Genomic DNA, 22763 nt, shown 5'->3' with positions numbered 1-22763 from the left:
TTTCCCCTATCCAAAGCATAAGGGATAAGATGTCTGATCACGGGGGACAATAAATATTAACAGAAACTTAATAGGCAGACCGGAATGTCACCCTATTAGGGAGATAGGGAGTCTGTCCCATTAAGTAGGTAGTCCCCCCTTCAGGTAAAGCTCCCCTAGTATGTAAATAGGGCCCCAGATTTATAACTTTCACCAGATGGTAGGCAGGAAGGGCTTCCCCAATAAAGTCCCAGATAGATACGTCCCTCCAGATGGTAAAAAGGTAGAGGTCCCAGATCGTTCTGACCCCCTCCCCCAAGTTGGTAGAGCTCCCCCAATAGGGACAGTCGCCCAGATAGATTTGCCCCCTTAAAAATCTGTTAAATTTGGATGTGAAAATGAAAAATTTTAATTTCTTTCACTAAAATGCTGGTGTTACCAAATTTCTCATTTTCACAAGGGGAAATAGAAGAAAAAGCCTCCCAAAATTTGTAACACCAGATAGAACTCAGGACAGGCAGGGGGAGAGAAGCGGGTGGTGGCGGCCTCTGGCACTGCAAAAGCTGCTGCAGGTCATTGATTTAAAGCGCCAGCTTTAAATCAATGATCTGCAGCGGTGTCGCCGGGGGGGGGGGGGGGGGGGGGGGTTGGGGGGTTCTTTTGGGGGATAAATAGCCATTAACTTATACCGGAATATCGGTATAAGTTAGTTATCGGCTATCGGCCCTAACCTCCACAGAGTATTGGAAGTAAAAAATAAAAAAAACATATCAGTCGATCCCCAATAAGTACTGGAAGGATTAAAGATTTTTTAATAGAAGTAATTTACAAATCTGTTTAACTTTCTGGCACCAGTTGATTTAAAAGAAAAAAAAAAAAAAAAAAAGTTTTACAGGGGAGGGGGTGCTCCCCTGTAAAACTTTTTTTTTTTTTTTTTTTAATGCAAACATAATCATAGAACCCAATAAGTGCCAAAAGTTTGAAATTTGGCCTGTTTGCTATAGTAGTGCAGATGTCTGCACTACTCCATATAACCGGTTCTATTGTATAAATTAGGGGTCTCAAACTACCAGCCTGTGGAACGAAATTTTGCAACTACCACGCATCCCCCCGCGCACACACACTAGATAGAATCTTGCAGAGGGGGGGGGGGGTTGCTAGTTCAATCAGCAATCGCCCTGCTAGCAACCAACCCCACAATCCGATGCTACTGCTATCTGTCCACCAACACCCCCAACCCCCCCCCCCCCAGCAGTAGCACCCCTATCACCCGTCAGCTCATGCTATTACCACAGGAGTGTAAGGGGAATGTTGCTGGTGAATGATTAGGGGCACATGATTGAGCATTATACAGTCACGGCCGTAAATATTGGCACTCCTGAAATTTTTCAAGAAAATGAAGTCTCTCACAGAAAAGGATTGCAGTAACACGTTTTGCTGTACACGTTTATTCCCATTGGGTGTATTTGAACTAAACCAAAAAAAAAAAAAAAGAGGAAAAAAAAGCAAGTTGAACATAATTTCACACCAAACTCCAAAAATGGGCTGGACAAAATTATTGGCACCCTTGACTTAATATTTGGTTGCACACCCTTTGGAAAAAATTACTGAAATTCGTGGCTTCCTATAACCATCAATGAGCTTCTTACACCTCTCAGCCAGAATGTTGGACCACTCTTCCTTTGCAAACTGCTCCAGGTCTCTCTTATTTGATCTCTCCACAGGTGTACAATGGGACATAGATCTGGACTTATTGCTGGCCACTTCAGAACTCTCCAGCGCTTTGTTGCCATCCATTTCTGGGTGCTTTTTGAGGTATGTTTGGGGGTCACTGTCCTGCTGGAAGACCCAAGATCTCTGATGCAAACCCAGCTTTCTGACACTGGGCTGTACAGTGCGACCAAAAATCTGTTGGTAATCCTCAGATTTCATGATGCCTCCCACACATTCAAGGCACCCAGTGCCAGAAGAAGCAAGACAACCCCAAAACATCATTGAACCTCCACCATATTTCACTGTAGGTACTGTGTTCTTTTCTTTGTAGGCCCCATTTTTTTTTCCGGTAAACCGTAGAACGATGTGCTTTACCAAAAAGCTCTCTGCGTCATCTGTCCACAATATGTTTTTCCAGAAGGATTATGGCTTACTCAAGTTCATTTTGGCAAAATGTAGTTTTTTTTTATTTTTATTTTTTTTATGTCTCTGTCAGCAGTGGGGTCCTCCTGGGTCTCCTGCCATAGTGTTTCATTTAAATGTCGACGGACACCGACATCACCGTCATTTACACCTTTCATCAATTTTTCTCTTCCGTCCATGCCCAGGGAGATTAGCTGCAGTGCCATTGGTGGCAAACTTGTTGAAAAGGTTGCACACTGTGGACAAAAGCAAATCTAGATATCTGGAGATGGACTTGTAACCTTGAGATTGTTGATATTTTCCCACAATTTTGGTTCTTAAGTGCTCAGACAGTTCTCTTTCTTTTGCCCATGCTTAGTGTGGCACAAAATGCAAAGACTAAGTGAACTTCTCTCCTTTTTAGCCGCTTTCAGGTGTGATTTTTATTTTGTCCACACCACCTGTTATTTGCCCCAGATGAGTTTAAAGGAGCATCACATGCTTGAAACAATCTTATTTATCCACAATTTTGAAAGGGTGCCAATAATTTTGTCCAGTCCATTTTTGGAGTTTGCTGTGACATTATATCCAATTAGATTTTTTTTTCTCCCTTTTTTGTTTAGTTCCAATACACACAAAGGGAATAAACATGTGTATAGCAAAACATGTGTTACTGCAATCCTTTTCTGAGAGAAATGCTTCATTTTCTAGAAAAATTTCAGGGGTGCCAACATTTACGGACATGACAATGTGAAGGGCGCATGATGAGGGCATTATATGAGAGGGGCGCATGCGGCCCAGCCTCACCCAGCCACTACCTCCAGTGGCCCCCAGATAATTTGAGTTTGAGACCCCTGGTTAAATAAATAAAATCATAAAAGTTTTACAGGAAGCCTGCAGAGGTATTTATCAGCGAGTCCCCAAACATGCATTTCTGCCGGACATTGCAAAATGCAGTCACATGGCGCAGATTTTCTGTGGAAATTTCTGCAGTTCTCATATTCATTTGAACAGGGTCTAAATAAAATTCATGCAAAGGCTGCAGAGACAACATTACTCAACCTTTTCAGTCACAGACCTTTTCAGAACAAATCCTGTGTGAACAAACCCTAAGTGACATAACTACCTGTAAAGACTGGACCTCCAATTGTAAAGAATATGGAAATACTGTGAGTAGTTTTAAGTACGTATAACCTGTAAAACATTCAGTTTTATTATTCATGGCCCAGTTTAATAAAAATTGGAACCCTATTTAATGCACTGATTTCTACAAAGCGTTTAGTGGGTTCCAACAATGACAATGGCTGCTGTGGTCATGAGTAGACATACATTAACTGGTAGTTCCGGTGACATCATGGTGGTAAGAAATTAGATACAGCATGTCAATATGACATCACTAGTCAGTAAATATTTGGAAGCAGCTTGGTACATCACCAAATACAGTGGCCCAGGCCCACCATGAAGTTAGTTAAGGACAGAGGAATAAACATGTATAGGAGTGTCAGTTGTAAGACACTGGCTCCTAGCATGTCACACAGTCTGCTATCTATACAGGATACCCATATGTTAAACATCTGTGCAGACCAAATTAGGTGAACACAAAAAGGTGCTGGCTGCTCCAACCCTTGGGCCTGAAGCACCTTTCACAGCAGGAAGGACAGACATGTAAAAAGGAGAAGGAGGAGGGACTCTTATGACAGTGAGGAGGGTTAAGAGACACAGATGTGCATCTTGTAAGATATGAAGATGGCCTGTCCTCTACTGGGCTGAGCTCCACAAACAACACCCATACACCTATTAGAGCCCCCTCCCTCGCTAAGAGCTGAAACAGTAACAATTTACCCCACACACCAAGCAGGGTGACCGATGCCAGGGGAATCTAAGCCCCAGTGTTTATCAGAAGATGGGTACAGCTGAAACAGCAACAATTTACCCTTGATAACCTATGCCCCGAAACTCTCCACCCCCATGGACGCTCAACTGTTGCGAGCAATGCAAAAACAGTGAAGGAAAGGGGGTGCAGAGGTGCTGTCTACCACAGCATATCAACCCCCCCACCATGGGATATAAAAGGGAAACTTCTGAGCACTCCGCTATGTAAACTGCAGCGCCTGATAGCAGGCAGACATTATGGAGCGTACAAGTCCCCGGACATCTCCCACCTCCCCAGAGGCATCTGCTCCATTCAGCACCCCCCCTTTTTTTAACCCTTCCAAGGCTGGGTCTGGAGGTCACACAAGAAGCGTGGACGCCGATTTCTTGGAGGGGAGTTGAAAATAGGTTGCGGGGACAGAGCTGACCAGCGCTCCCTCCCCCATCTAGAGACTTGTAATAATAGGATAACCGGAAGAGAAGCAACATTCACAGCTAGATGCGATCACGTAATCGCCAGCAACTTCTATCTTCGCCCAAGATCCCGCACTAAAACCGGTAACATACCAATAAGGAGTGAAGACAAGCCGGGGATCACTCCTAGATAGGGGTTCGCCGAGCAACCGGGGGATAATAATGCTCCTCCACCACCCCTCCCCCACCTGTAAGGAGGAGCATCTGACTCATTAAATAAAATAATACTACAACTTTTCTATGGGAGCCAACAACCATCACACCGCAGAAACTTTCCGCCCACTAGGGCACGGGTACCAGACTTACAGCGTCACTAGGTCGGCAGGATGGGCCAGGCCGGCTGAGGCCTCTCTCGCCGGGTCCCTGTACACACGGATGCCCGGTAGTCCTGGCCTCTGCTCACGTTGCCAAATAATGCGCCTCTTACACATGGAGGCTCCAGCTGCCTCCTGTCGCGCATGCGCTGCCGGCCCTTTAATCCACACAACCCCAAACAGGGTGAGTAGGAGGAAAGCGGGGTCTAAAAGGAAACAACCGCGAGAACGTAAGTGGAGTGTGAGTAAGTGTGTGTGTGTGCCCGGGAAAACATGTGGGCAGAGCACAGATTGCAGGAACAGGCTTACTGCTCCCACCCACCGGAACAAGCCTATACAGGAACACGGGGACACAGATACAGCTACTTATTCTATGTACTGGATACGACTTCATCCACACCTATACCATTCCTACTTCTAAGTCAACCAGACACATACGTCTATGTTTACTGAGACCTACAACTCAATCTGTCAGATGGAAGAGATTACAAACCCCAGGAATGGCGAATGAGGGACCTCAGCCTGTCACCCTGAACCTTCTGTCCTTCGCTTTTGCGTTGCTCCCGGCAATAAAATGGTTAATAATCCAACAAGGCGTTTCCTCAAGGAAGTGACATCTGCTGTAATTTATAAGACTAGCCTGGCCTGTTCCAGATAATCTGGACAAGAGGTGTCAGGAAAGCTATGGCAAGAAAAACACAAAACCATAAACCTGCTGTGTGGAATCCCACAAATGTGGAAGAGCAGAGGTTAAATGTAGCCTCAATAGCGCAATTCTACCTGAATGATTGTTGGAAGTCATCTGCAGGCCCAGTCCAAACAATTCAAAGCCTCAATAGGTCCGTGCTACATGGGAACCATGACACATGGCTAAAGAGTGCAGTGTCCCATTGCTGCATAACTAAAAGGAAGGCTAGGAGGACTACACGGGGACTTTCTCCACAAGTTCTAGCATTTGTGGGGAAGATTTCTGAACATGTGATAAGTCTCCTCCACTGATCGGTCTAGGAGTTCCACAAAAGCACTACAACGCTGTTACTTATGACAGACCACCTTTCTGTAGGCAGTAATGGGCAACAACTGAACATGTAATGCCCCTTAGCACCATAGGCTAGACAGTCTCCATGCCTACATAAGACATCATTGGAGTTAGGGATACAGGGTAAAACAGACCTATCCATCCTGCTGTTCTATGCAAAGTGGAAGGTCCCAGATTTAGCACTCGCATCTGTCAGGGAATACCAAGATTTTTTTTTTTTTTTTTTTTTTGTGGGGGGGGGGTTATGCAGTGCAATCTCTGGTAAAATTCGACACGTTCTCTTTATTCTGTAGGCAATTAAAATGATGCCCTCTTTCAAAATAAGGCAAACTATCAAAGCATGCATGTTTAGGACCTGCTCTCCCTTCCTATCTCTGACAGCTCTATTGCACCCGACATCCCTCTTGGACTCCCCGGTACAGAACAGTTGGGTCATTTGGTGCAAGTATTTTTGCCCCACAGCAAGATTTAAGTAAAATAAGCACTGTCAGATGCAAAAACACATTTTCATTTGTTGTTGTACATCTTTGCAAAACATTGGTGGAGATTTATCAAAACCTGTAGAGGGAAAGTTGACCAGTTGCCCAAAGCAACCAGTTCACTTTCCCTTTCCAGAGGCCTTGTTAAAAATGAAAGAAGTGATATGATTGGTTGCTATGGGCAACTTTCCATCTGTCACACAGCACTTCAGCGTATCACCGGCCGCAGCGATGTCCCGCCTCCGCTGGCCATAGGCTGAAGCGCCATGTGAAGTCCTGGGATAAAGTAGGAAGCAGACAGCCCGGCCAACCAATCAGTTGTTGGAGATCTGGGGGAATGTAGGAAGCTGAGTGAAAGTTTGTTTTCTCTTTTTTTGTAGCCCGGGCAGGATGGAATAGGAATAGTCTGCACCAGACATCTCCTTTAACCTTCCAACATACTCCATGAGAAAATTCTATTTTTTTTATAGAAATCGTGGCTTCTTAGATCATGGCTTCGTTCAAGCTGAAGCACAGGCATGGAAAGAGGGGAAGATTTATCAAAACCTGTGCAGAGGAAGAGTGGTGCAGCTGCCCATAGAAACCAATCAGATCATTTTGTTCATTTTTAAAGAGGCAATCTGATTGGTTGCTATGGGCAACTGCACAGGTTTTGATAAATGTCCCCCAAAGTCCAGTAAATGAGGGCGGACTATCACCCTAATGTCCTAACAAACAGGAGAGAGCACAGAGAGTGCTAGCCCACCCTCACTTACAGTACTTTGTCCATCCCTGTACTTCAGCTTGGACAAAGCTATGATTTTATAAGCCATGATTTCTATAAAAAATAAATACAATTTTCTTATGAAGTATATTAGAAAGGTTAAAGTGTACCTGTCAACAAAAACTTTTGATATTATGTAGACAATTCCATTATATGTATAAATGTAATATACATTGATTTAAAAAAAAAATGTGTATATTTTTGGGTGAGAAAGTGCTGTCCCTGCAGCTATTGCCGGTGAGGAGTCCAAATACAGGAAGTGAGGGCAGGACAAGCAGGGCTCTGTGCAGGCTCCTGATGTGTGAGAGGGAGACATGTCATAGAGCCTCAGTGCACAGAGCCCTGCTTGCCCACACACACTTCCTGGACAAAAATACACATTTTTTAACCAATGTATACATATAAAATAGTATCTACATTATATTAAAAAAAAGTTTGTTGACGACAGGTACAACATATAAAAAGTTTTTAAATCCGACAGTGCCCATTTAATTGTTCTTTTTCAATCCCTTTAAATATTATAAACGCAACTTGTCATGGTTGCACACTTTTGCCTGATGTGTTTTGGTCATGGAACATTTAAAAGGGGTTTTCTATATATCAACTGGCTCCAGAAAGTTAAACAGATTTGTAAATTATTTCTATTGAAATTTTTTAATCTTTCCAGTTCTTATGAGCTGCTGACGTTGAGTTGTTCTTTTTTGTCTAAGTGCTCTCTGATGACACCTGTCTCAGGAACTGTCGAGTAGAAGCAAATACCTCTGTGCAGTTCCTGAGACAAGCAGAGAGCACTGTTGCCAGACAGAAAAGAACAACTCAACTTCAGCAGCTGATCATTATTGGAAGGATTAAGATTTTTTAATACAAGTAATTTTCAAATCTGTTCAACTTTCTGGAGCCAGGGCGTATGGAATTCCAGTCCCTGCTGGGCAGGGACCGGACAGAGATAAATGCTGAAATCATTCAGCAGGCATCCCGTGCAAATGCCCAGGGGGGTCCTGAGACCCCCCCATGTCAGCAATCGCCGCAAATCGCTGGTGAATTCACACCGGCAATTTGCGCCGATTCCGGGTCAAACGGGTCTATGGTGGCCCAGAATATAAGGGGGATCGCAGTTGTCCAAGACACTCACGATCCCCCTGAAGGTATAGCAGCAAGTTAGCCGGGGTGCCACCCCTCCTATTGGTCGTATAGACGCGATGACCAATAGCAGATCGGGGGGGGGGGGGGGGGTTAACTTTCAGTTTTCCCTGTTCTGCCCACCCACAATAGGCGGGGCAGACAGGGGAAACAGTCAGGGACTGGCGCTGAAGACCACTTACCCATCGGCAGCAGAAGAGGACAGCGATGCGGCTCCCTGGATCCTACGGAAGCCGTTGAGTTGCCTAGCAATATCTGGTGGGCTACAGTCAGACCACTATACAGTGGTCTCTAAACTGTGGCCCTCTAGATCTTGCAAAACTACAACTCCTAGCATGCCCACACAGCAGTTTGCTGTCTGGGTATGCTGGGATTTGTAGTTTTGCAACATCTGGAGGGCCACAGTTTGGAGATCACTGTGCAGTGGTCTCTAAACTGTAGCCCTCCAGATGTTGCAAAACTGCAAATCCCAGCATGCCCAAACAGCTGTCTCTGCAAGCTGGGAGTTGTAGTTATGCAACAGCTGGAGGTACGCAACTACATCTCCCAGCATGCCCTTCGGCGATCAGTACATGCTGGGAGTTGTAGTTTTGCAACAGCTGGAGGCACACTGGTTGGAACTGAGTTAGAGGTTTTTCAACAAGTGTGCCTCCAGCTGCTGCAAAAGTACAACTCCCAGAATGCACGGTCTGTCATTACATGCTGGGAGTTGTAGTTTTGAAACCGCTGGAGGTTTGCCTCCCCCATGTGAATGTACAGGGTACAATCACACAGGCAGGTTTACAGTGTGTTTTCTGCTTCAAGTTTGAGCTGCTGCAAATTTTTCGCTGCAGCGCAAACTCCTAGCTGGAAACTCACCGTAAACGCCCGCCAGTACGAATGTACCCTAAAAACACTACACTACCACAAAATAAAGGGTAAAATACTTATATATATATATATATATATATATATATATATATATATATATATATATATATATATATATAAACCGCCTGTCTCTCCCCCCCCCCCCCCAATAAAAATGAAAAACGTATCATATGGCAGTGTTTCCAAAACGGAGCCTCCAGCTGTTGCAAAACAACATCTCCCAGCATTTCCGGACAGCCACTGACTGTCCAGGCATGCTGGGAGTTTAGCAACAGCTGGAGGCACCCCGTTTGTGAATCACTGGCATAGAATACCCCTATGTCCACTAGGGAATCGACAGATTATCAGTTTGGCCGATATTATCGGCCAATATTCACGATTTTTAAAGTTATCGCTATCGGCAATTACCTTTCCGATGATACGGGTGCTTTAAATCAATGGACTGCAGCGGCTTTTGCGGGGCCAAGACCGCCGCCCGCTTCTCTCCCCCTGCCTGTCCTGAGTCCAACCACTGCCGCTACCCCATTGCCTCCCCCATCCCCGGTTTTATAATTAGCTGTTCCTGGGGTCTGCGCTACTTCTGGCTCCTGAGGCATCCTGCGCTGTTGCTGTGCGCTGCGCAATGACAAGTGACATCAGTGGCCCAGCGCACAGTGACAGCTCAGGATGCCGCCGGAGCCAGAAGTAGTGCAGACCCCGGGAACAGGTAATTATAAAACTGGGGATGGGGGAGGCAATGGGGCAGCAGCGGCGGACTCTGGCCAGAGGTTTAGGCAGGGGGAAGCAGCCGGGCAGGGGGAGGCAGCCGGGCAGGTGCCGTGGTTGGACTCAGGACCCCAGGACCGGCGGGTGGCGGCAGTGGTCTCTGGCCCCGCAAAAGCCGCTGCAGTTCATTGATTTAAAGCGCCCGCTTAAAATCATTGATCTGCAGCGGCTTCTGCGGGGTCAGAAACTGTTTATAAGGGTATACACGCACCCTCATTTTACCAAGGATATTTGGGGGAGGAATTAAAATGCACGGAATATCGGTATAAGTTATCGGCTATTGGCCTGAAAGTTCAAAGGTTATCGGTATCTGCTCTAAAAAAAAAAAATAAAAAAATAAATCAATATCGGTCGATCCCTAATGTCCACCCCTATGCAATCCCTAATTTAGGCCTCAAATACGCATGGCGCTCTCACTTCGGAGCCCTGTCATCTTTCAAGGAAACAGTTTAGGGCCACATATGGGGTATTTCCGTACTCTGGATAAATTGCACTACTAATTTTGGGGGGCTTTTTCTCCTTTTACCCCTTAAGAAAAGGAAAAATTGGGGGATACACCAGCCTGTTAGTGTAAAAATTTTTATTTTTTTACTCTAACATGCTGGTGTTGCCCCATACTTTTTATTTTCACAAGCGGTAAAAAAGGGAAAAAAAAAGACCCCCAAAATTTATAATGCAATTTCTCCTGAGCACATTAATACCCCTTATGTGGGCGTAAAATGCTCTGCAGATGCACAGCAGGCCTCAGGAGTGAGAGCGCACTATGTACATTTGAGGCCTAAATTGGTGATTTGCACAGGGGTGGCTGATTTTACAGCGGTTCTGACAAACGCAAAAAAATAAACACCCACATGTGACCCCATTTTGGAAACTACACCCCTCACGGAATGTAACAAGGGGTATAGTGAGCCTGCACACCCCACAGGTGTTTGAAGAATTTTCATTAAAGTTGGATGGGAAAATGGAAAAAAAAAAATTTTTCGCAAAAATGCTGGTGTTACCCTAAATTTCTTATTTTTACAAGGGAAAATAGGAAAAAAGCTCCCCAAAATTTGTAACCCTATTTCTTCTGAGTATATAAATACCCCATATGTGGATGTAAAGTGCTCTGTGGGTACACTACAATGCTCAGAAGAGAAGGAGCGCCATTGGGCTTTTGAAGACAAATTTTGTCCGGAATTGAAGGCACAATAGGGGGGGGGGGGGGGGGGGACTTTGTAAACACGTGGCGTGTTTACAAAGCCCCCCCCCTATTGTGCCAGAACAATGGACCCCCCCCCACATTTTGGAAACTACACCCCTCATGGAATGTAATGAGGGATACAGTGAGCATTTACACCCCACAGGTGTCGACAGATTTTTGGAACAGTGGTCCGTGAAAATGAAAAATGTAATTTTTCATTTAAACAGCCCACTGTTCCAAAGATTTGTCAAACGCCAGTGGGGTGTAAATACTCACTGCACCCCTTATTAAATTCTGTGAGGGGTGTAGTTACCAAAATGGGGTCACATGTGGGGTGGTCCACTGTTCTGGCACCACGGGGGCTTTGTTAAACGCACATGACCCCTGACTTCCATTCCAAACAAATTCTCTTTCCAAAAGCTCAATGGTGCTCCTTCTCTTCTGAGCATTGTAGTGCACCAGCAGAGCACTTGACGTCCACACATGGAGTATGTTCATACTCAGAAGAGATGGGGTTACAAATTCTGGGAGGTAATTTTCTCCTATTACCCCTTGTAAAAATAAAAAATTGGGGGAAAAAGCCAGCATTTAAGTTAAATTTTTTTCCTCATTTACACATCAGACTAACAAAAAGTCGTCAAACACCTGTGAGGTGGCTTCCTAAATACGACATGCCCCCCAAAAAGGCAAAATTCACTCTCCAAAATCCCATTCCCTTCTGAGCCCTCTAGTGCGCCCACCAAACACATGAGGTATTTCCTTACTCGAGAGAAATTGGATTACAAATTTTGCTTTTTTCTCTCCTATTACCCCTTGTAAAAATTCAAAAATTGGGTCTACAAGAACATGCGAATGTAAAAAAAAAAAAAAAAAAAAAATGAAGATTTTGAATTTTCTCCTTCACTTTGCTGCTATTCCTGTGAAACACCTAAAGGGTTAACACTTACTGAATGTCATTTTGGATACTTTGAGGGGTGCAGTTTGGGGTAATTTGTGGGGTATTTCTAATATGGAGGCCCTTCAAATGCACTTCAAAACTGAACTGGTCCCTGAAAAATTCCAATTTTGAAAATTTTGTGAAAAATTGCTGCTGAAATTTGAAGCCCTCTGATGTCTTCCAAAAGTAAAAACATGTCAACTTTATCATGCAATCATAAAGTAGACATTGTATATGTGGATGAATATAGGGGGAGATTAAAACGTGTCCAGAGGAAAAGTTGCCCAGTTGCCCATAGCAACCAGATTGCTTCTTTCATTTTTAACAAGGTCTCTGCAAAATGAAAGAAGTGATCTGATTGGTTGCTATGGGCAACTTTTCCTCTACACAGGTTTTGATAAATCTCCCTCATAGTTTATTTGGAATGTCTGTTTTCCTGACAAGCAAAGAGCTTCAAAGTTAGAAAAATGCAAAATTTTCAATTTTCTCATCAAATTTTGTAAGTTTTCACCAAGAAATGATGCAAGTACTGACAAAAATTTACCACTAACATGAAGTAGAATATGTCACGAAAAAACACTCGTAATCAGAATGAAAAGTAAAAGCATCGCAGAGTTATTAATGCTTAAAGTGACAGTGGTCAGATGTGCAAAAAAATGGCCGGGTCCTTAAGGGGAAATGGGCTGGGTCCTTAAGGGTTTAATGCAAGTGATACTTCGTCACCCTGATATCCAGGGTGACGGAGTATCACAGAGGCATCCAGATTGGGGATATACACTGTAAGGGTATAGTCACACAGTGTATACCCTGCGTATTTCACACTGCATGAAATCCACCATGCATTGGGAAATATGCAGCATATTTTGCTATGAGCAGACACACAGGGCTTCCCTGCCGCAGCCCGTGTGGACAGTGAGGTTTGGAGGCAGGCTGAGCACGCTAGATGTGCAGGGCCACCTCCAAACCTCACTGCCTACACAGGGCTGTGGCAGGGAAGCCCTGTGTGTCTGCTCATAGCGAAATATGCTCATATTTTCCGCTGCCCGGCGGATGTCCTACATCGCAAAATACATAGCGTATAGCAGTGTGTGACCCCACACACACACTCACACTCTGAGGCCATGTTCACACCTCAGAATGTCCATGCCAGATTCCACATTGTAATCTAGGAACATAGGTCCTGCTGCAGCAGAGTCCCATTGAGTTCAATGAAATTTTGCTGCGCTGTGCACATGGTGAAATTTTCATGCCAGATTTTTCCAGGAAGGAAATTCCATTTTGTGTGTCCACACAGAGAATGAACATGTTCGTTCTTTGTGTGGTGTTCACACAGAATGCATAGGCGTCTGAGACGGCACATTCCTGTGCAGTGTTGGCGCCGGCAGATTATGCCGACAACCCGCAGTTTGCGGAATGTCAGCATGGAGATTCTCCGTGGCAGCATTCAGTCTTGTGAACCTAGCCTAAATGTTCAGCCTTTACTCATTATCTTCTTATACATCTCACATCCGGAGACATCTTTACCTACTGTTGGTGGTTGAGGACTTAGAACAGCTTCTTAAAATTACTGAATATGCCAAAGAGTGTGGCTACAAATATCTCTCTTGGTTCAAAGACTTTGTTGCTGGTTCCAGTTTGTGTGGCATGCCTCCTCAAATTTTTGAGGGTCCACATCCCCTGAGATCTATCCTTTATTTCCAACATCAACTTCGCCCCGTTACTCAACTACACTGCATTCTGAAAGAATTAACTAATCATATAAAATACTTTTGTCTTTACATAGTTGAATGTGCTGACAACAAAATCACAAAAATCAATGGAAATCAAATTTATCAACCCATGGAGGTCTGGATATGGAGTCACACTCAAAATCAAAGTGGAAAACCACACTACAGGCTGATCCAACTTTGATGTAATGATCAAAATGAGGCATAGTAGTGTGTCTGGCCTCCACGTGCCCGTATGACCTCCCTACAACGCCTGGGCATGCTCCTGATGAGGTGGCAGATTGTCTCCTGAGGGATGTCCTCCCAGACCTGGACTAAAGCATCTGCAAACTCCTGGAAAGTCTGTGGTGCAATGTGGCATTGGTGGATGGAGCGAGACATGCTCAGTCGGATGTGCTCAGTCGGATTCAGGTCTGGGGAACGGGCAGGCCAGTCCATAGCATCAATGCCTTCCTCTTGCAGGAACTGCTGACACACTCCAGCCACACGAGGTCTAGCATTGTCTTGCATTAGGATGAATCCAGGGACAACCGCACCAGTATATGGTCTCACAAAGGGTCTAAGGATCTCATCTCAGTAGCTAATGGCAGTCAGGCTACCTCTGGCAAGCACATGGAGGGCTGTGGGCCCTCCCCCAAAGAAATGCCACCCCACACCATTACTGACCCACCGCAAAACCAGTAATGCTGAAGGATGTTGCAGGCAGCAGAACGTTCTCTGCAGCGTCTCCAGACTGTCACATGTGCTCAGTGTGAAACTGCTTTCATCTGTGAAGAGCACAGGGCGCCAGTGGTGTTCTTTGGTGTTCGCTGGCAAATGCCAGATGTCCTGCACGGTGTTTGGCTGTAAGCACAACCCCCATCTGTGGATGTTGGGTCCTCATACCACCCTCATGGAGTCTGTTTCTGATCGTTTGAGTGGACACATGCACATTTTGTGGCCTGCTGGAGGTCATTTTGCAGGGCTCTGGCAGTACTTCTCCTTGCACAAAGGCAGAGGGTAGCGGTCCTGCTGCTGAGTTGTTGCCCTCCTTTGGCCGCCTCTACGTCTCCTGATGTACTGGCCTGTCTCCTTGCAGCGCCACCATGCTCTGGACACTACGATGACAGACACAGTAAGCCTTCTTGCCACAGCTCGCATTGATGTGATGATGAGCTGCACTACCTGAGCCACTTGTGTGGGTTGTAGACTCCGTCTCATGCTACCACTAGAGCGAAAGCACTGCCAGCATTCAAAAGTGACCAAAACATCAGCCAGGAAGCATAGGAACTGAGAAGTGGTCTGTGGTCACCTCCTGCAGAATCACTCCTTTATTGGAGTGTCTTGCTAATTGCCTATAATTTCCACCTGTTGTCTGTTCCATTTGTACAACAGCATGTGAAATTGATTATCAATCAGTGTTACTTCCTGAGTGAACAGTTTGATTTCACATAAGTGTGATAGACTTGGGGTTACATTGTATTGTTTAGGTGTTCCCTTTATTTTTTTGAGCAGTGTAGTTTAAGATGGACCTCGCTAAATAAGAGGCAGCCAATGTGTACAGGTATGTCCTGTGTCCTCTACGGGTTAAAGGGGTTCTCCGGTGCTTACACATCTTATCACACTAGAACCCTGCCTGGGACGGTTTTCTTAATTTCTGAACAAAACCGCGCCCCCCCCCCCCCCCCCACTCCTGCAACATGTACGTTCCACACCTATCCGCAACATGTGTCTAATCCTGCCCCTTCCCACAAACATTCTGCAGGCTAGGTTTCCACTTTTTTCTGGCAAAAAAAAAAAAGTTGCCACTAGATTTTCCAGCATTTTACGTTTTTATGGCTTTTTTCCTGCAGTTTTTCCCTTTGTGTGAAAATTTTATTTTTTGCCCCTTTGTCAGCGTTACCAGGGTACCATTGAAGAAAGAAAAAAAAAAAAAAAAGTTCAGTAGGGATGCAGGAATTAGTATGAAACGATTTCATACTAAAAGTCCGATTTTTTTTTAATGAGTAATCAATTTGCATTTGTTTTAATTACTTTTTAAACTTTTATAGGTACTTTAAAATTTCCCTCAGCGCTGCCCTATTTCCATCATGGAACAACCTTTGTAAGGAGTGCAGGGCAGGCCACACAGGTACTGGGGGACTGTTACAAAGACCAGGATCGCCTTACCGTGTGTTGTCTTACTGGCGCTCTAGTTCGGCACATCGCGGATCGGGATGACAGGTTGCTGGGTGGGGCTGGTGAGGACCTAGCAGTCATGGTACATATTGGTACCAATGACATAGTAAGAGGTAGGTGGAGTGTCCTTAAAAACAATTTCAGGGACTTAGGCCGTAAGCTTAAAGGGGGTACTCCGGTGGAAAACTTTTTTTTTTTAATCAACTGGTGCCAGAAAGTTAAACAATTTGTTAATTACTTCCATTAAACAAATCTTAATCCTTCCAGTACTTATTAGCTGCTGAATACTACAGAGGAAATTCTTTTCTTTTTGGAACACCGTGCTCTCTTCTGACACCTCTGTCCATTTTAAGAACTGTCCAGAGTAGAAGTTCCTAAAATTGACAGATGTCAGCAGAGAGCACTGTGCCTCGTGATTCAGCAGAGAGCACTGTGTTCCAAAAAGAAAATAATTTCCTCTGTAGTATTCAGCAGCTAAGAAGTACTGGAAGGATTAAGATTTTTTAATAGAAGTAATTTACAAATCTGTTTAACTTTCTGGCACCAGTTGATTTAAATTTTTTTTTTAAAAAAAGGTCTTCCACCGGAGTACCCCTTTAACTATGCTGGGCATAACTCTACGTCCTGGTGAGCTGGTACTTAACGCACCAGGACGTACATTTACGTCCTATACATAACCGCGAGCATTTGAGCGATGCTCGGGTCATGCGCGGCAGGTCCCGGTTGCTGATAGCAGCCAGGGACCCGCCGGTAATGGTGGACATCCACGATCGCATGGATGTCCGCCATTAACCCCTCAGATCAATACAGGTTAGGGCTGGGTGGTATGACCAAGTGTGTGTATCACTTTTTTTTTAACTTTTGGCGGTTCCACATTATAACAGTATTTCCTAGAGCCCCCCCATATTAATTATCAGCCCACATCCTCATCAGGGTAAATACTCACATATCACCCGCATGCGCTGCCCTCCTCGTCCTGTATGTTGCAGCCGCCGGCGTTGGCACTCTATACTGTGAGGTATCCCTATGCCCGGGCTGCAAAAGGTAAACAAAATAAACTTTAACGCACCTACTTCGGCCTTACGCTGGGGACGGGAACGTCGGAGAGCTGTCAGCCCATCACCGTCCGCAGCGATGTTCTGCCTCGGCCAGTGATAGGCTGAGCTCACTGTCATGTAAGGAGCTCTGGCCGGCTTCTTACATGACAGTGGGCTCAGCCCATCACCGGCCGAGGCGGAACATCGCTGTGGCTGGTGATAGGCCAACGGCTGTCCGACGTTCCCGTCCCCAGGAAACAAGTGAGGCAGGTGCCGGACTAACGGGAGGCAAGTTAAAGTTTATTTTGTTTATTTTTTGCAGCCCGGGCATAGGGATACCGCACAGTATAGAGCAGTGGTCTCCAACCTGCAGACCTCCAGATGTTGCAAAACTACAACTACCAGCATGCCCGGACAGCCATGTCCATGCATGCTGGGAGTTGTAGTTTTGCAACATCTGGAGGTCCGCAGTTTGGAGACCACTGGTATAGAGTGTCAGCACCGGCGGCCGCAACAAACAGGACGAGGAGAGCAGCGCATGCAGATGAAATGTGAGTAGTACCCTGATGGGGACAGTGCTGGGCTAATAATTAATTGGGGGGGCAGAACAGCGCTTGCGGGTCACATAGGATTAGTTCCCCGATGTGGGGACAGCGCAGCGCTGGGCTGATAATACATTCATTGCCGAGGGGGAGGGGCCAAACCGGTATTGCGGTATGGGTTAAGATTCATATTGTGCAGCACAAATTTCGGTATTCCGTGTGAACCAGTATACCGCCCAGCCCTAATAGAGATCACGGCATCTGCAGCATTGCGGTCACTAAAATGGATGATCGGTTCACCCACAGCACTGCCGCGGAGATGCGATCATTCAGAACGGCAGACGGAGGTCCCCTCACCTGCCTCCGCTGCCTTCCATGGGTCTTCTGCTCTGGTCTGCGATCCAGCAGACCAGAGCAGAAGATGACCGATAATACTGATCAGTGCTATGTCCTATGCATAGCACTGAACAGTATTAGCAATTGTAGTCCCCTATGGAAAAAAATAATAATTTAAAAAATTTAAAAAAAAAAGGGAAAAAAATTTAAAAAACCCTCCCCCAATAAAAATGTAAATTGTCCCATTTTCCTTATTTCCCCCATTGGCATCACAACGGACAACTGGTCTCGCAAAAAACAAGCCCTCATACTCGTCTGTGGATGAAAATATAAGAGTTAAGATTTTTTGAAGGCGAGGAGGAAAAAAACTAAAACGTCAAAATAAAATTATCCTTAACCCCTTAGTCCTTAACCCCTTATCGACGCAGGACTTATATTTACGTCCCGCGCCGGCTCCCTATGAGACCTATAACATTGCAAAAAAAAAGTTACAAAAAAAAAGTGTTAATAAAGGTCATTTAACCCCTTCCCTAATAAAAGTTTGAATCACCCCTTTTTACCCATAAAAAAAATAAAAATAAAATAAAACAGTGTAAATAAAAAAATAAAAACATGTGGTATCGCCGCGTACGTAAATGTCCGAACTATAAAAAATATATAATTAAACCGCACGGTTAATGGCGTACGCGCCAAAAAAAAGTCCAAAAAGGCGCATTTTTTGGTCACTTTTTATACCATTAAAAAATGATTAAAAAGGTGATAAAAAAATCCGATCAAAACAAAATTTGTAGCGATAAAAACTTCAGATCACGGCGCAAAAAAACGAGTCCTCATACCGCCCTGTACGTGGAAAAATAAAAAAGTTATAGGGGTCAGAAGATGACATTTTTAAACGTATAAATTTTCCTGCATGTAGTTATGATTTTTTCCCGAAGTACGACAAAATCAAACCTATATACCGTATTTATCGGGGTATACCACGCACCGGCCTATTACACGCACCCTGATTTTACCAAGGATATTTGGGTAAAAAAAGTTTTTTAACCAAATATCCTTGGTAAAATGAGGGTGTGTGTGTGCATGCGTATACCCCGATACACCCCCAGGAAAGGCAGGGGGAGAGGGGCCGTCGCTGCCCGCTTCTCTCCCCCTGCCTTTCCTGGGGTCTAGAGCCCTGCTGCCGCCGCTTCTCTCCCCCTGCCTTTCCTGGGGTCTAGAGCCCTGCTGCCAGCGCTTCTCTCCCGCTGGCCATCTGCGCCGCTGCCCGTTCTCTCCCCCTGACTAACGGTGCCGATAGCCATGGGGAGAGAAAGGGCAGCAGCACCCAATGCCGGCGGCGCTGCCCCGTTGCCTCCACCATCCTCGGTTGTATAATTACCTTTTGCCAGGGTCGGGTCCGCACTGCTTCAGGCCTCCGGTGTGCGTCCCCTGCGTCGTTGATATGCGCTATACGGCGCAATGACGAGTGACGTCACTTTCACTGTCACTTTAAGCATTAATAACTCTGGTATGCTTGTAATTTGATTCAGAGATTGTTTTTTCGTGACATATTCTACTTTATGTTGGTGGTAAATTTTTGTCGATACTTGCATAACCTTTTGATGAAAATTTCCAACATTTCATGAAAAATTTTAAAGTTTAGCATTTTTATAACTTTGACACTCTCTGCTTGTAAGGAAAATGGATATTCCTAATAAATTATATATTAATTCACATATACAATATGTCTACTTTATGTTTGCATCATAAAGTTGACATGTTTTTACTTTTTGAAGACATCAGAGAGCTTCAAAGTTCAGCAGCAATTTTCTAATTTTTCAAGTAAATTTCAAAATCTGAATTTTTTTAGGGGCCATTTGAGGGTCTTTATGTTAGAAATATCCGATAATGGACCCCATTATGAAAACTGCACCCTTCACCGTATTCAAAATGACATTCAGAAAGTTTGTTAACCCTTTAGGTGTTTCACAGGAATAGCAGCAAAGCGGAGGTGAAAATTCAAAATCTCCATTTTTTACACTAACATGTACTTGTAGACCCATATTTTTTTATATTCACAAGGAGAAAAAGCCCCCCAAAATATGTAACCCAATTTCTCTCAAGTAAGGAAATACCTCATATGTGGATGTAAAGTGCTTTGTGGGTGCACTAGAGGGCTCAGAAGGGATGTGACAATTTGATGCGAAAATGAAAAGAAAATTATTTTCACTAAAATGCTGATGTTACCCCAAATTTTTAATTTTCACTAGGGGTAATAGGTGAAAATGTCCACCAAAATTTGAAACACCATTTCTCTCGAGTAAGGATATATCTCATATGTGGATGTAAAATGATCTTCTGGTGCACTAGAGGGGGGCTCAAAAGGGAAGGAGCGACATTGGGCTTTTGGAAAGCGAATTTTGCTGAAATGGTTTTTGGGGGGCATGTCACATTTAGGAAGACCCCATGGTGCCAGAACAGCAAAAAAACAGATCGCACAATATTTGGGAAACTAAACCCCTCACGGAAGGTAACAAGGGGTGCAGTGAGCATTTACACGCCCTTAGCGTTTGACAGATCTTTGGAACAATGTGCTGTACAAATGAAAAACTACATTTTTCATTTTCACAAACCACTGTTTAAAAAAAAAAACTGTTAGTCACCTGTGGGGTGTTACGGCTGTGGGGTCACATGTGGGTATTTATTTATTTTGTGTTTATGTCAGAACTGCTGTAACCAGCAGCCACCCCTGTGAAAATCACCAGTTTAGGCCTCAAACGTACATGGCGCTCTCACTCCTGAGCCTTGCTGTGTGCCGCACATAGCATTTTACGCCCACATATGGGGTATCTCCATACTTAGGAGAAATTGTGTTTCAAATTTTGGGGGTCTTTATTTCTTTTTACCTCTTATGAAAACAATGGGGCAACACAGAATGTTACAGTAAAAAAGAAATTTTTTATTTATTTTTTTTAAACACTAAACACGCTGGTGTCGCCCCCAACTTTACTTTTTCATAAAAGGAGAAAAAGCCCCCCCAAAATTTGCAGCACAATTTCTCCTGAAATTGGCCCTAAACTGTTGCCTTGAAATACGACAGGGCTCTGAAGTGTGAGAGCGCCATGTGCATTTGAGGCCTAAATTAGGGCTTTTCATAGGGATGTACTTGCATGCAAGCGTTACACTTGCCTCATCCACCAAAAATACTGTACGTCATTTTTCCCCAAACAGGGTGCCTCCAGCTGTTGCAAAACTCCCAATCCCAGTCAATGGCTGTCCAGCAATACTGGGAGTTGTTATATTTCAACAGCTGGAGGCTCCGTTTTGGAGTAACTGACATACAAGAAGTTTTTAATTTTTTATTGGGGGGGGGGGTGTATATGTAGTGTTTTACTTTTTATTTAGGGGTAGTGTAGTGTTTTCAGGGTACATTCACAAGGGAGGGGGTTTACAGTGTGTTTAGTCGCATCTCAATCTTGAAGCGGGAAACTTGCTGTAAACCACTGCCCATGTGAATGTACCCTGTACTACAACTCCCAGCATGCACTGAAAGATCATGCATGCTGGGAGTTGTAGTTATGCAACAACTGGAGAACAGTTTGGAGACCACTGTGTAGTGGTCTCCAAACTGTAGCCCTCCAGATGCTGCATGACTTCAACTCTAAGCATGCCCAGACATGCTGGGAGTTGTAGTTTGGCAACATCTGAATGGCCAGATGTTACCAAACTACCAAACTGTATAGTGGTTTCCAAACAGTGCCCTTCCAGATGTTGCAAAACTACCAACTCCCAGCATGCTGAGAGTTGTAGTTTTGCAACATCTGGAAGGACAGATGTCTCCAAACTGTGGCCCTCCAGATGTTGCAAAACTACAACTACCAGCATGCCCAGACAGCAAAAGGCTGTCTGGGCATGCTGGGAGTTGTAGTTTTGAAACTCCTAGATACAGCAGCGAAGATCACTTTACGGCAATCTTCACTGCAGTATCTAGGAAACCGCCGCCGCTGCCTCCACTTGCCTGCGCCTCCTGTCACCCGCTGGTCCCTGGTCCTTGGTCCGTCGGAACCCAGGTAATGGGCGCCGGCAGTCCCCACGCAACTGCCCCCCGCACATCGCCGCCATCTTCCCCCGCTCTACCCCGACATCCAGGGGTGGGCAGAGTGGGGGGAAATTGACGTCCCCCCCCCTGTGATTCGCCGGATTGGCCAATCACAGGGGATAGGAGGAGGTGGCACCCCTGCCACCTCACTCCTATCCTTTAGGATGATCGGGGCCGTCTAACCGCTCCAATCATCCCTATTTTCCAGGCTATCGGGTCATCAGAGATAGTCAACATGGGGGGATGGGGGGGGGGGGGGCATTGCATTTGCACGGGACGCCTGCTGAAGGATTTTAGCAGGCATCCCGTTCCGATCCCTATCCGGCTAGCGGCAGGTATCGAAATTCCCACGACGCAAGGGCGTGTCCATATGCCCGTGGTCTCCAACAGGTTAAGTGGCTCAGAAGCTGGTGTAGGAAGGAAGGAGGGGTTTGGGTTCATGGAGAACTGAGCCGACTTCACTGTCCGATACCGGCTCTACCGTAGGGACGGGCTGCACCTCAATGGGGAGGGTACAGCTGTGCTTGGGGAGAAGATGGCCAGAAGGGTGGAGGAGTGTTTAAACTAGGGACTGGGGGGGGGGGGGGGGGTAAGAGTGTAGACAGAGGGGGGACCCCTTGGGGACGGAGGGTTTTTCCGTTTTTTTTCCCACTTGTTTTTTCCTCCTTACATTTTAAAAATCATAACCCTTTCAGTTTTGCACCAAAAAATCCATATTATGGCTTATTGTTTGCGCCACCAATTCTACTTTGCAATTACATCAGTCATTTTACTCAAAAATAGACGGCGAAAAGGAAAAAAATATATATATATATATCATTGTGCAACAAAATTAAAGAAAAAAAAACAACATTTTGTAAGTTTTGGGGGCTTCCGTTTCTACGCAGTAAATTTTCCGGTAAAAATCACACCTTTATTCTGTAGGTCCATACAATTAAAATGATACCCTACTTATA

The 22763-nt window shown here is 45.0% G+C and overlaps 1 protein-coding gene across 5 annotated transcripts in view; it reads right to left on the bottom strand.

Moving 5' to 3' along the window:
- GATAD2A (GATA zinc finger domain containing 2A) overlaps positions 1 to 22763 on the bottom strand; it is a 125430-nt gene that overhangs the window by 90242 nt on the left and 12425 nt on the right. Inside the window, exon 1 of one of the 5 annotated variants that reach the window (XM_056518214.1) lies at positions 5248 to 5360. The exons of 2 other annotated variants lie outside the window; for them this stretch is intronic. The gene's annotated coding sequence lies outside the window, so the exon portion shown is untranslated. Of the gene's footprint in view, positions 1 to 4533; positions 4596 to 4746; positions 5123 to 5247; positions 5361 to 22763 lie in introns of those variants that run through there. 2 more of the 5 variants (XM_056518213.1, XM_056518216.1) reach the window with 2 other exon arrangements.

This window comes from Hyla sarda, chromosome 1 (assembly GCF_029499605.1).
Source record: "Hyla sarda isolate aHylSar1 chromosome 1, aHylSar1.hap1, whole genome shotgun sequence".
Lineage (NCBI taxonomy): Eukaryota > Metazoa > Chordata > Amphibia > Anura > Hylidae > Hyla > Hyla sarda.
This window is presented reverse-complemented; position numbering and strand designations above follow the sequence as displayed.